This window comes from Mastigoproctus giganteus, chromosome 6, assembly GCF_048544385.1.
Source record: "Mastigoproctus giganteus isolate SK-2022 chromosome 6, ASM4854438v1, whole genome shotgun sequence".
Taxonomy (NCBI): Eukaryota; Metazoa; Arthropoda; class Arachnida; order Uropygi; family Thelyphonidae; genus Mastigoproctus; species Mastigoproctus giganteus.
The window spans coordinates 120,588,109-120,600,923 of NC_143580.1; the positions used below are offsets into that span (position 1 = coordinate 120,588,109).

General features: G+C 37.3%; 1 protein-coding gene across 2 annotated transcripts in view; it reads left to right on the forward strand.

Moving 5' to 3' along the window:
• The window catches only part of Ube4A (Ubiquitination factor E4A), a 523,714-nt gene that overhangs the window by 148,336 nt on the left and 362,563 nt on the right, over positions 1 to 12,815 (forward strand). The window lies entirely within an intron of this gene.

Consider the following 12,815-nt stretch of genomic DNA (forward strand, 5'->3'; position numbering starts at 1 on the left):
ATTAGTACCAATGTGCGCAACAGTATTGCCTTTTGTGCCTTTAAAAGATGAAAATTGCAACAAAATATCATTAACTTTTGCCCCAGCAGACGTACTCTGATCCTATTCCACTTGTTCTTTTTGCACAATATATTTCCCTTTCCCTGATTACTACTGTAGCTACTTCCTGTAGGACCAGATATCTCTGCTGTGGAGACAGGGTGACCAACCACCCTGTTATGGCCAGGATTTTTCCAATTTAGAATTTTGAGTCCCGCTTCCCGATAATACTATCATTTGTCCGATAAGAGAGGAAAAATCTATTAATTTATTGATTTTATGTATTTTTAATTAATTATTATTGGAATCTAATGGATGTGTTAAAAATTAATTCTAATAACAAGAGAAAAATGAGAATTGTGAAATCTTTTCCCTCCAACTTTAATGCAATTTGAGAATTAATAGAAATATTCAACATCAGAAACATTAACTTTGATTTGCTTTTTGAGGAAATTTTTAAGTCTAAAGGCATTTTGTTTGTCACTGAGTAATGAAGAAAAGAAAATGCATGTTGATAAAAAATAGGTGCAATTTTTCTCAAAATTTCCCAAATAATTTGTCTCAAATTGTAAGCTCCATATTAAGCATTCCACATTCAAATGCTTCATCAGGAAGAGTTTTTAGCTTAATGAAAACTGCTTGGCGGAAAGAGAGAAACCGTCTTTTATTAGAAAATGTAGAAGCCGAACTTATGGTGAAAGAAAGCTATAACATGTCCTGTTCAGAATTTAAAAACTTTTGAAATCTTCGAAAGGAAAAGAAATTTTACAACTAGCGAAATCTAAAGAAAAATATGTAAAGTAAAAGTGGTCTTCCTCACTATTTTTAAAATAACTGTTATAAATAATATTATAGTTTATATAGGACAAATATATATTAACAACAATCAGGAGCATTCCTAGGGTATGTTGTGCCTGGGTGGCAATTGAAATTTTCTGCACCCTTTTAAAATTTTCTTAATATGTGTATGTAAGTTTCATGTTTTCAGGCACCTCTTGAACGTTGCTGCCCGAGTGCCCTGCACCCCTTGCACCCTCATGACAGCTCACCCCTGATAACAATCATCTAACAAATAAATACTATGATCAATTTATTGATAAAAAATGTATTTTAATTGTAATTTTATATTTTTCTTTTACTTTTTGAAGGAAAAAATGCTATACTACACATTTCGTTTCAAGTTTCAGTTCAAGTTTCAAGTGGGGAGGATGTTGTGGTATCTTACGCTTGAGCTCTAGCATTGAGCTTTGCAGTTGAGTGCCTGATTAGGTCCCTCATTTCAGCTTCTTCAAGAATATTAATTACACTCCTATGGAATTACATAGACAAATACTAAGCAATGTTTATATCATTCGTATCAATACAATAAAAATGGAGGCAATATTTGATTTTCATTTTGAAATAATATCAGAGGCCAAATAAAAAACAAATTCACTAACTTTATCAGATTAACACAAACAACAGCTGTACTACTGATTTTAAACAAAAGATAACAAAAACTAATGATTTTTAAGTAATAAAAAAATTCCATTTAGCAGTTCCTAAAAAGCAATGTTTGCACCATATAGCTTCATACAGCAAATCAATTTATTTTAATTCTCTCATTGCCATCTCAGTCATACATGGTAAATGCACTTCTTCTCATCATCTATAGGAACTTTACATTTTAATCATTCCCTGTCAAAAAAGCTCTCAGAAATAACTCTGCCTCTTTTCTGGATCCTGGAACACATGGATAACTGGCAATGATAAAGAATATGAGGCTAAGTCAGCATCACAGTTACCACACAAAAACTAGGGTAGTTATTTTCGCCAAGTATAGACCAATTATTATATGAGCAAATGAAGATGAATGAGCTCAGCCATAGAGAAACTAAATCCACAATAATTTTCCTGAAATAAAACCTCATCATCATATATGCGACTCCAGCAACAAGCAAAATCATAGGGAAGAAGTAATAGTTGCTAGATTGTGAATCAACCACATATATTTTACACTTATCACTTATTGGTGAATGCAAATCCTCCTCTGCGTACAGTTTGCCAAGTGAAACTTTCATTGAAATGCAATACAATTGATATGCTCTCATTTCAGAAATTCCAGATAACTCTGATTTCAGATTCTGTGTAAAAATCTGAGTGCATTTACAGTTCCTCCTGCAAATCAGGAGAAACTATTTTCTGTTGTGCAACAAATCTGCTCTGACAAACAGATCTAACTAAACATGAATTACATGAAAATACCGAGACGACACATTTTGACTTTAGATACTCTTGTGTCATAAAACCCTTCAACAGCAATGGTTTCAGGCAACAGCTTGATGATGATCTCTTTTCTAGTGGAACCTCTCTCTCTCTCTCTCTCTCCCCCCCCCTTTCTCTCTTCTCCCATGGCCACTATCACCCTCCTATCATATGACATTATAAGAATACAAAATGGAATAATTTGGAACAATGTCATTATTTTATGGATTGAATCATATGGATTGAAGGAACTTTACAGAATGTAATGACCCACCAATGATTTCTGGCTTTTGCAAGGATAGTGCAGAAAATTGTTTCCAGGAGAGGATTTCATAATTAGTTTCTTCTTTAAATCTTATTTTAATTGATCTGGAATGGGGAGAATAAATATTCAAAGGTTCATTTGTTAAAACATTTTACCTTTCATTTTATGGGTGTTTGTATGCTTGCATGATGGTACTTGAATGCTGTGTATTCACAAAATACAGGACTGAATGCTGCTGTGGAGAGTTGCATACTATCTTATGAAATCATTATTCCAGTATGGCTAGTAAAAAAGCAATTATGGCTTTTTTACTGCACATAATGTTATTAGGTGTGTGGTACTACAGGGTGTGTAGTACAACACACTTGATACATTTCTCTGGGTTTACTGCTACCCACATGCGGTACTTAGCATTTGTCAATGTTAAACTTCAGTCACCACTTCTCAGCCCATCTGCCCAACTTTTCTAGATCCTGCTGCAATAGCATACTGTCATTAACAACCTTTGTATCATTTGAAAATTTGGATATTAAAGGTGGAAACACACTATTATCACCTCACATGAGCTCATATGTAAACATGTCAAACATCAAATGTGTGAGAGCTATATTTCCCATTTAGTTGTAAGTCTTAAGCAGATTACAAGTTATTACATGCATTGTATAATTTTGATAATAAGTACTATATGTATAAATGCAAATGGGCCTGCGGTACTAGATTCCATGACTTAAAGAAGAAAATAATACAGTATATACCCAGTAATTAGAATTTTAATGACAAAGAATAAAGCTTTCAGGGCAAATGGACCACTTCCTCAGCAAATGTATACAGATTATAACAGAATATGGATTTATAGATAAAATTTCAATAGATATAAGAGCTCTGCATGCTCTGATGCATACATGGCCACAAGATTGACACTCATCTACTAGATTGGTGTTCATTATTGGTACATGGACTTGTGTGGGTTTGCTGCCAGCATTTATCAAGCTTCAAGACTGCTGATTTCCAAGATAGGGTGTAGCCTCATGCCCTTGCAGCGATTTAAGGTTTTTGAATTGCAAGATATGTTCAACGATTCCAGCCAGAGGTGGTGGTGGAAGTGTTTGGATTGGTCGATCACTTCATAATCGCGTTCAGGGTCAAGGTCATGATGGGTCGACCAGAAATGTTTCGCAATTGCGGAGTGGTCAGTATCACCAAGGCGAATTGATCTGACATGCTCTGCAAGGCGGTCTTGAAGGCATCTCAAGCTCTCCCCTATATAGCAAGTCCACACTGCCACCAACAGCGAACCCATTGCTGTTGGTGGCAGTGTGGATGGTATTTCCCACAACAGGTATAAGGAGTTGCGCAATGTATTTAGACAGCTCAACAAACTAGTCTATGCATGGTATAAATCTGGGAAAATTTCCACATCGACTCAGTGGCTACTGCATGCTACAGGCTGCCAACTTCTGCAGTTTTATCATCTACCTAAGGTTCACAAGCCAGATGTTCCTCTCCGGCCTATTGTATCCTGCTGCAACATGCCTACATATGAGCTAACTACATCGCGCAACTCCTTACACCTTTAAGGGAAATACCATCCACACTATCACTAACAGCAATGAGTTCATGTGCCTAATTAAAGAACTTTCAATCCCTGACAGCAAGATTATGGTGTTGTTCGATGCCATGTCTCTGTTTACATTGATTCCAGTCCAACAGGCCATTAACTGCACCAAGTGACTTCTGGAGAATGACTCAAACCTACCAAGCAGAACGTCGCTATCCACAGAGGACATCTGTTCTGCCCTCAACCAGTGCTTCAGGCAGCATCATTACCTTCGAGGATTCCCTGTTTAAACAGGAACACGATACAGCTATGGGTGCCCCTGTCAGCTCCATCGTGGCCAACATCACCATGGAGGAATTAAAGGAACAGATATTCCTGAGCCCGCCCATACCTGTTACAGTGTGGTGCAAATAGATTGATGACATCTCACGTGGTTCAGAGGTAACACTACTAGAATACCTCAGTTCTTTATCACTGTTCATCCAGTTCACTTTAGAACTAGAAGTGGACGGGTCCCTTCCTTTCTTAGATGTTCTAGTAAAGCAAGTGGGCCTACACCTGGAAACCTTGGTATACCATAAGCCAATATGGTGTGGGTAGTTTACCAACTACAGATCTGGCCATGCCCCTTGCCATCTCAACAGCACTGCACACACACACACTCTGTTCTCCCAAGCTTGTAGCCATTCCAGCTCAGAGGAAGCTAAGCATACCGAGATTTCCAGAGTAAAAACTGACCTGGTCAATTGTGGTTACCCAACCCATATATTAGACAAGTGCTTGCTGCAAGCTGAAGAGCTTATGTCCCACCCAAAGCCATCACCCCCACACGACAAAATGACTATCATGTATATTCTGTACTATCCAGGCATGTTGGACCAGATCTTGAAAATCCTCCTGGAATACCACATAAAATGCTTACAATTACCTGGTAGGAGCTTACGTTCTCTGGTTTCCAATGAAAACTCCAATTCCCCCCCCCTCTTTTGCATAGTGGAGTGGTATACCACATAACTTGCAAAGATTGCTGTATAAGGGAGAGCTCGAGATGCCTGCAAGACCACCTTGCAGAGCATCACAGATTAATTCGCCTTGGTGACACTGACCACTCCGCAATCACAGAACATTTCTGGTCGACCCTCCATGACCTTAACCCTAAATGCGATTATGAAGTGATCGACACTTCCACCACCGCCTTTGGCTGGAATCATTGAACATGTGCAATTCAAAAACCTTGAATTGCTGCAAGGGCACGAGGCTACACCCTATCTTGGAATCAACGGTCTTGAAGCTTGATAAACGCTGGCAGGAAACCTACACAAGTCCGTGTACCAACAACAAACACCAATCTATTTGATGAGTGTCAATCTTACGGCATGTACACATCAGAGCATGCACAGCTCTATTTATTGAAATTTTATCTGTAATGTCCATAATATGCTATAATCTGTGTATGTGCTGAGGAAGGGCTCCATTTGCCCTGAAAGCTTCATTCTTTGTCATTAAAATTCTAATTACTGGATATATACTGTATTATTTTCTTCTTTAAGTACTATATGAATTGTATAATTTAATAACATGTGTTATATATAATGTGAAATTGTGTATAATATTATTTTCTGTTGCATAATAGAATATGTATCTGCAACCCCTAGGAAATGGCTGTAGTAGTAGTGGCATGTGATGCAAGAAAGCAAGTGTATGAGCTTATGCAGCATCAGCCAAAAAAAAAAAAAAAAAAAAATCACACCATTCCTTCTAAATGTCTGTCCAGTTCCTCCTTAAATTTATTTACCTATCAACTTCCACAACGACAGATGGAAGTTTGTTCCAGCAATTAATCACCCGCTGGCTAAAGGCAAATTTCTGCACATCTAGTCTACATCTGTTCTTAATTTGAATTTATGCCCCCTTAGGTTTGTAATCTGAACAAGTGGAAGGATCCCATCAGAATTCAGCGTGCTCAATCCATTCAAGGCCTTATACACCTCAATCAGGTCACCGCACAGGTGCCTAGTCTCCAGCCACTGCAATTTGCAGAACTTAAGCCTCTCTTGGTAAGAGGATCCCCTCATTCCCCTCACCAATCTTGTTGCCCTTCTCTGTACACGCTCAAGCAAATCTACATCCTTCCTAAAATGAGGCTTCCAGACCTGTATGCAGTACTCAAGGTGTGGCCTGACCATTGCCTTATACAGAGGGACAATCACCTCCTTTTCCCTGCTAGCAAAATTCCTATATATCATTGACAAAACCCCATGACTTGCCCTGGCAGCCTGTCTGCATTGCTCAGAAAACTTCATATCTGACTGCACAGTTATTCCCAGGTCTTTTTCATTTTCTACCACCTTAAGTGTAGTACCATACAGTTGGTATGTTTCTCTGGGGTTACTTCTACCCATATACAGTACTTTGCATTTGTCAAGGTTAAACTTCAGTTGCCATTTCTTAGCCCATCCAAATTATGCCCAAATTATCTAGATCCTGTTGCAGTAGCACACTGCCATTATTATCATTAACAACCCTGCCAACCTTTGTATCATCTGCAAACTTCAACACTAAGCTGATATACCTTTATCAGTATCATTGATAAATATACAAAACAACAGAGGATCCAACACCAAACCTTGTGGGACTCCACTAATAACATTAGTCCACGAAGAGCAGCACCGATTGATTACCACCTGCTGTCTTCTCCCACTTAACCATCCTTTTATCCATTGTAGCAACTTACCTTAATACCATTCTGCTCCAATTTGTACAATAGTTTTCCATGCGCAACAGTGTCAAAAGCTTTCCTGAAATCCAAATATATATCAAAATTATTTTTTACATCCAGTTCCTTTGTAACCACATCATAATATCCTATCAAATTTGTGAGACAAGACTTTCCCTTAACAAACCCATGCTGTGTCTGAATTATTGCTGCAGTCTTGTCTAGATGATCCTGCAGCGCATCTTTAACCAGTGACTCCATTATTTTACCCGGAACAAAAGTTAAACTAACTGGTCTGTAATTACTCGTGTCACCCTTCGATCCCCCTTTGTGAATTGGGGCTACATTTGCACATCTCCAGTCCATCTGAGTCGAAGGATGCTCTCATAATTATGGCTAAGGGTTTGCTTAGTTGCTTTTCCGCTTCCTTTAATATAACTGGATAGATCCCATCCACCCCCAGGTGCCTTTCTTATGTTTAACTTCTACAATTTCTCCTCCACTTTAGTACAAAATCATTAAGCACCCTGCTACAATTTGATAACTTTCTGGTATTTTCAAACCTTAATAACTCCTCATGTGTGAATGTAGATGCAAAATACTCATTCAGTTTGTTTTCTATCTGTAATCGGGGGTGTCTCCTAGGAGAAATAGATAATAATAATAATAATAAAAATTAAGATAACACGTGATATTGTAGGCCCACTCACATTTTCAGGATCTTACATTTTTCTGTTCGAACAGAAATTTCATGAAGCATGATAGAGTGAACAGAGGAGCATGTTTCTGGAGGTCACTACCATAAAACACTAAAAGCAATTTGCATTTTCCTGTTTATTGGGGATTCCTGTTAGTGCAGTTTGTTATAAATGGGTATTAAACTCAATCTTATTGCATAATGCCAATAAAAAAAAGTCTCGGTGAATAGCAATATCAGTTAGTTAGTATGTATATATTACAATATTAATTAAGCTATGTATGTAAGCGTACATAGTCTCCAGCTAATTCAACTAATTGGGAAGTATAGCTCTCACACATTTGATGTTTGACATGTTTACATGTGAGCTCACTGGAGCTAATAATAGTGTGTGTCCATCTTAAGCCTGATATACATTCATCAATATTTGATAATTATACAAAACAACACAACAATGGGCCCAACACCGAATCCTGGGGGACTCCACTAATAACATTATTCCACAAAGAGCACTGTCCATTGATTACCACTCTCTGTCTTCTTCCACTCAACCATTCCTTTAATCCATTGCAGCAGCTTGCACTTAATGCCATATTGTTCCAACTTGTTTAGTAGTGTTCCATGTGTAATAGTATCAAAAGCTTTCTTGAATTCCAAGTATATGATATCAAAATTATTTTTTGCATTCAGTTCCTTTGTGACCACATCATAATATCCAATGAAATTGTTCAGACAAGATTTCTCCTTAACAAACCCATGCTGTGTCTAAATTATTACTGCAGTCTTGTCTAGATGATCTTTAAAAAACAATGGTTAAAGAAACAATGTTTCTTTAACCAATGATTCCATTATTTTCCCTTGAATAGATGTTAAACTAATAGGTCAGTAATTACCCCTGTCACCCTTTGATCCCGCTTTGTGAATTTTGGATACATTGGCACATCTCCAGTCTGTGGGGACCTCTCCTGAGTCCAAGGATGCTCTTATAATTATGGCTACTGGTTTGTTTACTTCCTTTTCCACCTTCTTTAATATATCTGGATAGATACCATCCACCCCTCGTGCCTTTCTCGTGTTTAATTTCAATAATTTCTCCTCCACTTTGATCTCAGTTATTACAAAATGATTTAGCTCCCTGTTCAAGTTTAATAAGCATCTGTCCTCCACTTCCCTACAGAATTCCTCATGTGTGAATGTAGATGCAAAATACTCATTGTTTGTCAGCTATCTGAGCAGGATCATCAACAGTCGAACCATTGGTATGAAGTGGACCCTTCTGTTTCATCCACTTCCTTCTAGAGTTTATATAAATAAAGAAGTCTTTAAATCCTTTGCCAAAAGTGTCTCATAATCAGTCTTCACTTGCCTAATCTCATTTGTGTCTTGATTACAGACTAGCTTATATCTACCACAGGCTTCTGTGTCACCTGATAATGTGTATGCAACCCATGTATTTTTTCTTCACTGCCACAAGTCTCATTAATTCATCTGACAACCAATTAGGCCTAAACCTTGAACAGTGTTTTTCTTGGTTGGTATGAAAAGCCTAGTAGCTTCCAAGGTTAATTCTTTGAATGTTTCTCATTCAGAATTTGCTGTTGTAACATCATTAGTTGGTCCAACTGTATAGAATGTATAAACTGTCTGTGGCCAGTGTAGTCATCTTTACGAAAGCATAAACACTTCCCTTTTCTCTTTAGATGGTAGGTACATCTTTAAGTAAATCTCAGAGCAGCACACTGTGATCACTGCCACCCAGTGGTTCCTTTATCTTCAATATTAATGGCATTCTTTCTCTTGCTGAGATTACACACATGAGCTTGCATAAATTCATGTTGAGGAAGGATGGTTGCTGGATGAATGTGCAGAAGTTTGCCTTCACCACTGGGTGGTTGATTATTGGAACAGGCTTCCATCTGTTGTTGTGGAGGTGGATGGTTACAATAAATTCAAGGAAGTACTAGACAAATTCTTGGAGGGTATAGATGGGTGAATTGTGTGTTTTTTTTTTCTTATTGGCTGATGCTATATAAGCTTGCTTTCTTGTGTCATTTGCCACTACTATTACTAACTCTACTACCAAAAAATATAGGAAATTATCATGCATCATTGTTGAAAATTCTACAGTGATGGCTAAGGTCCCTTCTGGTATTTTTGTCACTGAGAGGATAGGTTTTTTTTTTTTTATGTGAAAACATCTTTAGTGGCACCTTCTAAATTTCGGACTGACGTAAAACCAATTGGTCCCAAAAATGTGAAATGGAAATGACACTAATGCAGTCACTAATGTTGATTCGGTAGATTAAGTAGCAGGCGTGAGCATAAAATGTTACATCATTCATACTGAATATTTTGGACTGAAGTAAAACTGATTGATAACAAAAATGCAAGAGAACATTTAGGAAGTAGCGGGTGTGAGCTTTTGTTCAAGCCCACTAATTCCTAAATGATGGCAATGATGCTAACTCAGTCACTAAAGTTGATTTGGTACAGTAAGTAGCGGGTGTGAGCATAAAACATTCCATCGTTCATAATTTCAGTTCTAGCTGTTTCAGTTCCGATTTTAAAATGGTTCTGATTTTTGTCAAGGATGTTTTCACATAAAACATCTTTCATGTGTACAAGGTACATCATGTTTTTTTTGTCACAACAAGGATAGTTTTTTTTTTTTTGTCACAATGAGAAATAGTATTAGTAAGGAGAAATGGTGCAAGAAAGCAAGCTTATACAGTATCAGCCAAAAAGAAAACAAAAACTACAACAAAAAAAAAGCCCTTACCACATCACTGACTATCCTCTCCAATAGATTTTTCAGTTATTCTTTGCATTTATTCACATTATTCACTTCCATAACAATACATGGAAGTTTGTTCTAGCAATCAACCACCCACTGGCTGAAAGCATGCTCCTCCTGCATTTAGTCCAAGTAAGAGGAAGAATGTCATCAATATTCAGCTTGTTCAATCCATTCAAAGTATTAAACACTTCATGCAGTTTATCTTGTAGGTGTGTCTCCTCCAGATGCTGCAGTTTGCAGATCTGAATCCTTTTTTGTTAAGACCTACCCCCTTTTGTTTCCTTCAATAATCTAGTTGCCCTTACCTGCACCCAATTTAGCATATCTATATCCTTCCTCAGACGAGGCCTCCAGACCTATATGCTGTACTCAAGATTGGCCTAATCACCACTTATGCAGTGGGATAATCACCTTTTTATCCCTGCTAGCAAAGTTTCTGTATATTATTGCCAAAACTCCATGAGTTGTCCTGGCAGCCTGTCTGCCAGAGAACTTCATATCTGCCTGCTCAATTTCTCCCAGGTCTTTTTCATTCTCCACTTCCCTGAGTGTGGTATCACATCTGGTGTGTTAATCTTTGATTGCTTCTCCCCATGTGAAGAATAGGTACCTTGCATTTGGCAGTATTAAACTTCACTCCCACTTCTCAGTCTGTCTGCCTGTTTTGTTTAGATCACGTTACACTACTAAAGTTGCTAAACCCTGATTACTGTGATTAACTACCCTGCCAGCCTTTGTGTCATATGCAAATTAGACATTAAGCCTGATGATATGCCTTCATCAATAAATATGGAAAACAACAATGTCCCCAGCACAGTGAACTGTGGGGGTATTCCACTAATATCATTAGTCCATTAATAATCACTCTCTATATTTTCCAACTCAAAAATTGCTTTATTTATAGCAGTAACTTGCCTTTAATGCTACACAGTTCCAATTTGTACCATATTTTCTATGCAACAATATCAAAAGCTTTTATGAAATTCAAGTATTGCCCATGATATCAAAATAATTTTTTGCAACTGGTTCCTTTGTTATTGCATCATCATATATAATCCAATTGGTCAGACAGGATCGCTCCTTTACAAATCCTTGCTGTGACTGAAGTGTAACTGTGATCATGACTAGATGATATTGCATTACTTCTTATATCAGAAACTCCTTTATTCTTCCTGGAACAGAGGTTAAACTAGCAGGTCTGTAATTACTCATGTCACTCTTTGATATCTCCGCCCTGAATTGTGGATATATTCACACATCTGCAGTCCACAGTGACTTTCCCTGAATGCAAAGGTGATGTCATAACTATGTATAAAAGTTTACTTACCTCCTTTGCTACCTCCCTTAGTATAGTTGAATGAATTCCATCTGTCCCAGGTTCTTTTTTTATGATTTGTTTGAGCAATTTTTCTTCCACTTTTCTCTCGGTTTTCGCAAAATCATTATTATTAGCCATATGATGCAAGGAAGCCTGAGCCTTATGTTGCACCAGCCCAAAAAAACTTCTGAGTTACCCTGTGTGAGAGAGAGAGAGAAAAAGAGAGAGAGAGAGAGATCACCAAGAAAGAGAAGAATGATAATGAGCTTCCTCTTGGAGTTTGATAACCTTCTGGCATTTGAATATAGATGAAAAATACTTATTCATTTGTCAGCAACCTGAGTATGGTCATCAAGAGTTAAACCTTTGATATCAAATGGACCAATGTGATTTATCTGTTCCTTCTGAGTAAAGAAGTCTTTGCATCATTTTCAGACCACATAATCTGCTTTTCTTGTCTGACCTACTTTGTGATTTGATTGTAGACTATTTTATATCTACCATAAATTTTTGTATTACCTGATAAATACTGTATGTATATCCCATGCATTTCTCATCTCTGCCAGTAGTCCCCTTAGTTTATCTGGCACCCATTGTCTCAGCCTTGAACAGTATATACTTAGTTCATATGAAAAGCCTGTTAGCTTCCGTGACTATTTCCCTAAATGTTTCCCATTTAGAATTTTACTGTTGGTATCATCATCATATTGTTCCACTGTGTGGAATTTAAAAAGTGTCTGAAACTACTGTACTCATCTTTATGAAAGCCAAAGCTCTTCTTCCTTTTACCCTTGATACTGTGGTCACTGCTAACTAGTTCTTTTAACCACTGCAGATTCTTAATGTATGAAGAGTCACTGCTGATAATCAGTTCAAGTGTATTGCGCTCTCTCTCTCTCTCTCTCTCTCTCTCTCTTTCGCATCTCGTAACATGCTACTGTAGAAAACAGTCCTCCAATAAATTCACAAAAGTCTTCTTACTATGTGAGTGAATATAATGCTCAGTTAAATTAATTACTTTTTTATACAATGTTACCACTTATGAACATTAACGCACTAGAGTGATATTGTGCTGGAAAGATGATATACATCAAATAGTTTTTGTATCCTTGGCTCTAATGAACATTAAGGATTATGTTTTGTTAATGCATAGTATAGTAATGAAAATGTCATCATTTTAT